The following is a 7,046-nucleotide window of genomic DNA, read 5'->3' as shown; positions in this document are numbered from 1 at the left end:
GAGAGGTGGGTAGTTTTGAGACTATTTCTTTCTTTTTCATTGATTTCTGCTCAACTATATAACTCTTCATTGTTGCATTTCGTGAATCATGTTTATCTACTATAACGGTAAAAAAGATTACATCACGTGAAAACTAAATAATTAGTACAAATAATCCATACAACATGTTGGAAAAAAATTATATAAGTTACACTTACCATTGTTTATGTCAGATAACGGTAATCAATTGAAAGTGTTATCAGCTACATTTATCGAATATAAATCAATGAATTATTTCAATGACGAATTAATTCAATTACAATTTTATACACACTTATAGCTGAAATATGACTTGTAATAAAAATTACACCTTTGGGTACTTACTTATATACACTTATTGCACAACAAAGAAAGACATAGTGAATATTTATTGCATTAAACCTATCGTACCTGACATGCTTTGACTGATATTGATCTCAATTGTCGACAATTGTGAAAAAATTTCACTTTCACCTCCATTGCTAGTATTTGATACTTTTTGTTTGATCTTCATTGATTTCTGCGCAAGTATAAGTTTCCTTTTCATTCTTGCATTTCGTGAATTTTGTTTATCTAGGCTAACTGTAAAAGTAGTTACATCACGTAAAAAACAAATAATTAGTATAAATACTCCCTACAACAACATGTTGAAAAACAATATATATGAGTTAACCTTACCATTGCTTATCCCAGATAAAGGTATCCTATTCAACCTGTTATCAGTTGCATTTATTCAATATAAATTAATTAATTAATTAAACGACAATGATTGTAGATACAAATCTATATACACTTATACTTATATACAATTATATATGAAATATGATTTGTAATATAAATTACACATTTGGATACTTACTTATTTTATATTTGTTATTGCACAACAAACAAAGAGATATTGAATATGTTTGGGATAAAACTTATTATACCTGATATTTTTTGAGTCATATTGAACTCAAGTGTTGACAGTTGTGAATAATTTTCAGTTTCACCTTCAATGCTAGTTCTTGAAACTTTTTGTTTCTTCTTCATTATTTTCGAAGCAAGTATAGTTTTCCTTTTCATTCCTGCATTTTGTGAATTATGTTGATCTACGATAACTGTCAAAATGATTAAATCACGTAAAATACTCCATACAACAACTCGTTAGAAAAATAATATATAAGTTCATGAGAATAATGGTGAATATTAATGATTTAGAGTCATTTTAACCTCAAGTGTAACATCATATATCTGCCATTTAATTTTCTCACTGTGCTACATTGTCAAAAAAAAATATCGCATACAAAAAACTTATTCACCTTGTAACATAACTTTAATTTTTTCACTCAGACGTTGTTTGAACTGGATTTAAGATTTTATATTCATATGATATACAAATGTATACAAAATATAAGAATACAAATACAAATACAAATCATATAGAAATCAATAATGAGAGGTGAGTAGTTTGTTGTACCTGATATATTACTTCTTGCATTACGATTTGTGTACCGCCCTGGTGGTCGGGTGTGATGACGTGGCATCCTCTTACAGTATAGGCGTGTTGACAAGGCGCCAGGTTGGCAGAAGGGAAGGAAGTCGGGGGGCACGTGTAGTCGCCAGTTGTTAAGTTGGCGTGTTCCGATTTCCAGCTTACCAGACTAGGCGATCGACAAGTTAAAGATCAAGTCGCCAGATGTAGATTCAGGCGACCTAGGCATAGGAGATCGCCAGAGCAAGCACATCGCCGAAGATGAAGGAGAAGCAGCAGGTTATGAAGGCGGCCGGCGAGACCACAGGGAAGGTGTATGAAAACCCCTAACTCGCCAGTTCCAGTAGAGATCGCACTCCTAAGTTAGCTATGCACTGGGCAGTACCATGCATAAGTAACTTAGCCAAAATGAGAGTAGAAGCAGCGCCAAGTCAGGGAGCCTCAAGATGATGGCACGTGTACAGTTGGATACGAGCCACGTGTCCAAGTCTGTAACTGCCAGGAGAGAGAAAACCACCAGGTATATAAGAGCTCTTAACGAACTTTCTGAGGTACGCACGTTCAGTTCATACACTTTACGCTTGCGAGTGATAGAGTTGATTGTGAGAGAGGATTTGCACGGTTCTTGTTCTTAGTATTTGGTGATACCGTCACTGACTTGAGCGTCGGAGTGCGATCGGCCGCAGCGGCGCCGTATTGTTTCTTTGCAGGTTCTTGAAGTAGATCCCGGAAAGGAACGGAGGTGAGAAGCGGTGCGCACGTCGATCCTTTGACGAGGCATTCTCCAGCGTTCCGGTCAACAGGCAGGATCATCAGGCGCCCACCGTGGGGCCGTGTAAAACTTGCTCCCATCCACAGCGTGGGTTCTTGGAGGTTTACGAAGTTTTCTGCGTGGTTGTGTGCTGGTGCAACCATCGTTCACGGTTTGTCTGAATTTCGTTCGGTGAGTTTGCGTTTTGTACCGTTTGTTTGGCTTTCGATCGGTGGAGTGAGGTCTTCTGTTGCTTGCGCGCAATCTGTTTGGTGGAAGTTCGAGTTCTTTCGCTTGTTTGGTTGTCTGCGGGAAAACGGTGGTTTTTGGTGAAGTTGTGGTTTTCTTCGAAGGTTTGCGGTGTTCTAGAGTTCTTGCGCAGTTCTTGAGTTTTCTCCGATTGATCGGTGATTCGATCGTGGTTGAAGCGTTGTTTGCTGTATTCTTGTGGTTCGCTGAAGTTAATGAGAAAAATGAGAAGCAATCGTTCCAGTCCCGTGGCGCTTGTCGCTGCTGAAGGCGACGCCGCCATGACCATGGCGCAGATGGCAGAAATGATGCGTTCGTTGCAGGCAACTGTGGAAGCCTCGCGCGTAGAGCAGGCGAGGATACATGAAGACCTGGTCGCCTCTCGCGCCAGGAACGAGGAGCTCAGCAAGGTAACTGAGGAGCTGCGTCGAGCTCTTCAGGAGCAGCAAGGACGTTCTTCTGTTGAAGAGGTGGCGCCGTCGACGCCACCTCGTGTCTTCCCAATGCCTTTTGTTCAGGCGATTACCGACACGCCTATTCCCACGAGCGTGGTTCCGGTTAAGGCTGTCTTTACCGGCGTGGAGGATCCAGAGGCTCACCTGACCACGTTCCACACGCAGATGATGCTGTCGGGAGGGTCAGACGCCGTCTACTGCAAGATGTTCGTGAGTACGCTCCAGGGAACGGCGATGAAGTGGTTTGTGAGCCTGCCTAACTGCCACATAACCAATTTTCAACAGTTCTCGAAAATCTTTGTCGAGCAGTACATTGTGAATAAGGCACCGCCCAGGGTGTCCTATGATCTGTTTGATATAAGGCAATACCATGGGGAGTCCCTCAGAGACTACCTCAATCGCTTCGGAGCGCAGATGGTCAGATCGCCGGCCAAGGATGAAGAAATGCTGATCTATGCCTTCAAGAAGGGCGTGCAGCCAGGGCCATTCTGCGAGGCCTTGATTAGGGCTCATCCCGCGACGTTTGCTGAAGTCAGGCGACTTGCGGTGGCCCACATTGCCGACGAGAGTGAAGTCGCCGAGAAGAGAGGCAGCGTGGCTCCCGCCAGGCCACGCGCCCAGACCAGGATCCAGCCGCAGAGGGTGCTGGAAACGGCGACGGCGGCCAGAAAAGACCAGAGGACTCGCCATCCTTACGACAGGAGAAACAAGGGAAGAAGCCAAGCGCGCCAACAACCAGCACGCCAGCAACCAGCACGCCGGGAGTACAATCGCCCGCCTAAGCACAAATTTGTCATGGGACTAGCGGACCTGATCGCTATCCCTAACATATCTGCTAGGTTGAAGGCGCCCGAGAAGGTGGGCGACAAGGTGCTGGGGTCAAAGCCGGACGCCTGGTGCGAGTTCCACCAATGTTTTGGCCACACCTTGGACTCGTGTTTGTCTTTGGGGTATCAGCTCGACGATCTGGTTAAGAGCGGGTTCCTAAATGACTATCTGCTGGATAGAAGGACGGGGGGAGCGTCGAGTTCCCAGCCAGCAGGTGGAGAAGCCCAGCAACACGAGATGCCTATCCACGGGGAGATCCACACCATTGCAGGGGGTTTCTCAGGTGGTGGATGCACTGCATCGCAGAGGAAAAAGTATGCGCGATCGGTGATGACAGTGGACATGTTTGAAGATCACTCGCCGGAAGTGGACATTACGTTCACCAAGCAGGATCTTCGGGACGTTGTGCCTCATGACAACGATCCCATAGTCATTTCGTTGGTCACAGCAGGGAGGAAGGTCCACAGAGTTCTGGTGGACCAAGGAAGCTCGGCAGACGTGATGTTCTGACCGACTTTCACGCAGCTGGAATTGCCCCTTGACCAGCTAAGGCCCTATGGAGGGTGCTTATATGGGTTCGCTGGTGACCAGGTGGAGGTCAGGGGGTACATTGAGCTGAGAACCACGTTTACAGATGAGGCTGGGTCGAGGACGGAGAAAATCAAGTACCTCATCGTAAACGCCCCTTCAGCATATAACATCCTGTTGGGAAGGCCCACTCTTAACAGGATAGGCGCCATTCCGTCGACTCGACACATGAAGGTGAAGTTGCCGTCCATGGAAGGGGTGGTGATCACGATCAAGTCTGATCAGAAAGAAGCGAAAAGGTGCTATGAGAATAGCTTGAAAAACAAAAGATCAGTGAGTTATGTAACAACCACCCCACCTCCCGGTGTGAAGCCCAGACCGCCGGTAACAGAGGAGGCCGCCGGAAGGGATGTAGAGATGGTGGACGCTGAGCTGGGGGAGAGGAATGCTGGCCTGGAGGAGGAAGAGGCGCGAAATCGCCCCGAGGAAGCAAGGGAACAGGGAATCGCCAGGGCGGTGATCGCCAGAGAATCCAGGCCCAAACCTGTTGAGCAGTGGCTCGAGAAGGAGATCGGAGGGAAAATCTTCAAGCTCGGAAGATCTCTGGAGGTCGATCTCCAGGACCAGATCGCCAAGGTGATTGAGCGGCATCTGGACGCGTTTGCTTGGTCCGCTTCGGACATGCCCGGGATCGATCCCGACTTCTTGTGCCATCATCTGGCGATGGACAACATGGTGAGACCGGTGCGACAAAGGAGAAGAAAATTCAATGAGGAGAGGAGGCAGGCGATCAGGGACGAAACACAGAAACTCCTCGCTGCAGGCCACATCAGGGAAGTCCAGTACCCTGAATGGTTGGCAAATGTCGTACTGGTGAAGAAGAGTAACGGGAAATGGCGCATGTGCGTCGATTTCACCGATCTGAACAAAGCTTGCCCAAAGGATTCGTATCCTTTACCAAGCATTGATGCCCTGGTTGATAGTGCCGCAGGGTGCAAGCTGCTGTGTTTCCTGGATGCCTTCTCGGGCTATAATCAGATTTTCAGCATAAGTTCTCTTTCCACTCTTCTCCACCCAAATCTCCTTGCCTCCATGTTTCCTAACGGTCTCATCTTCCTTCGTATCGCTCTTCCTTGTTATCACCTGACGTTCTCTTGGCATTTTCCACGACGCCCTCCTCTCCTCCTTTTTTGGACCAAACTGATTTCTACTATATTTCGGAATGTTTACATACAGTTTCCTACTTCCAATGTAGATCTGGTCTAGATCTCTCTCTAGGCTCCTTTCATCTCTAACACCGAAAAACCTCACGAAACCAAACCTCTTCCCCCATTTGTTTAATCTTCTTGTGATAAAAACGTCCTTCACCCTTGCCCATTTTTGGAAAACCTTAATCATATCCTTCTCACCAAGCCCATGCGGAAAGTTAGAGAAGAAGAACGACGAGAAATCGTTTCCACTTCCCTTACCCATCTTACCCAGTTATCTTAATAGCTTTTCTTCTTCTTATGTATTCTTTTTTCTTCTTCTGTTTTTCCTCTTCTTCTTTTGCGAACTTGCAACTGAGCAACCACCATATCACAATGTTGTGCTACTCTACGTCACGTTCCTACTAAGGTTTTAATAGAGTGTAACTATTTTGTTATTTGTTTTTATAATTTTTATATGATTTATAGAGTGTATTTTTCATCTTATAAATATTTTTAAGGAAAAAATATATTATTTGTTCATTATTTTTTCTTTTTTCTAAAAAATTATAATAGATTTTCTTAAGATTTTTTATAATTTTTAATTAAAATGATTTGTTTGAGATTTTGTGTGTGGATTGTGTCCTCTCCTCTCCTGTGTGTTCAAGAAGTAGATCGTGTTTCTCTGGCATGTTCAGAAATAGGACTATGTCTGGCCCACAAAGATGTGTCTGAAATCGTGTCATGCACGCTTCGGTCAAATGACTGTGTCAGTGGTATGTCGGAAATGCGAAAATAGCACATTCCTACTGTGTCCGAGCTTCGTAAATTGAAAGTCAAAACAGAAAACCAAGATAGTGAATTTTTTCTCAAACCAAACGATGATAGAACTTAGGCCTATAAGCGGTGGTGGCAAGCCAAGTTGATGACATATACAGACTGTGTGCTCAGTCACATTGATTGTCAATCTAATGTGAAAGGAGGTTTGGGTTCAACATGCATTCAGAAATGTAATTTTGCTATACCAAATACATTCTAAAAGCAATTAACATGATGCTAACCCAATGGAATCTTTGGATGTTAAGAGTAAATTTGGATAAGTCTGCTAGAATGTTGAATCATTTAGAGAGATATTGGAGATCTCACGTCAACTAGAGATAAGGACATTTCATAATATATAAGTTTATGCAAACTTCACTTTATAAGTTTGTTTTATAAGGTTGAGTTAGGCTTAAAGTTCACTTCTTAATATGATATCAAAGCTCTAGTTGCTATATTTATCCATGGGTGAAGTTGTTGATATCCCTCACAAGATCTTTTTTCACCTTACCATGTTATCATCATTGGTCTCATTTATTTCCAATGAGCCTCATTTCAAAGAAGAAGATAAGTTTCATTGATGAAACCATAAAAGCTACCACTCATACCAGCTTAATTGATTAAAATCACTTAAACTAAAGCCTTGTGTCATTAGTAAAGTATTTTAACAGGTTGATTTTTTCAACTGACTGAAAATACTAAAGTTTTTTTAATGATTTAAAAGTCAAATGTTTTCA

At 43.5% G+C, this 7,046-nt stretch overlaps 1 long non-coding RNA gene across 1 annotated transcript; it reads right to left on the bottom strand.

Moving 5' to 3' along the window:
- Positions 1-221: 221 nt before the first annotated feature.
- LOC137830014 (uncharacterized) lies at positions 222-4,006 on the bottom strand. The gene is made up of 4 exons (XR_011084128.1): positions 1,478-4,006; positions 948-1,118; positions 697-731; positions 222-600 (listed from the first exon to the last, which is right to left on the bottom strand). It is a non-coding gene; the product is annotated as an uncharacterized lncRNA (long non-coding RNA).
- Between the last annotated feature and the right edge of the window lie 3,040 nt (positions 4,007-7,046).

The sequence above is a fragment of the Phaseolus vulgaris genome, chromosome 7 (genome assembly GCF_000499845.2).
Source record: "Phaseolus vulgaris cultivar G19833 chromosome 7, P. vulgaris v2.0, whole genome shotgun sequence".
Taxonomy (NCBI): domain Eukaryota; kingdom Viridiplantae; phylum Streptophyta; class Magnoliopsida; order Fabales; family Fabaceae; genus Phaseolus; species Phaseolus vulgaris.
The sequence above is the reverse complement of the archived record's forward strand: the minus strand, read 5'-3'. Positions and strand labels throughout refer to the sequence as shown.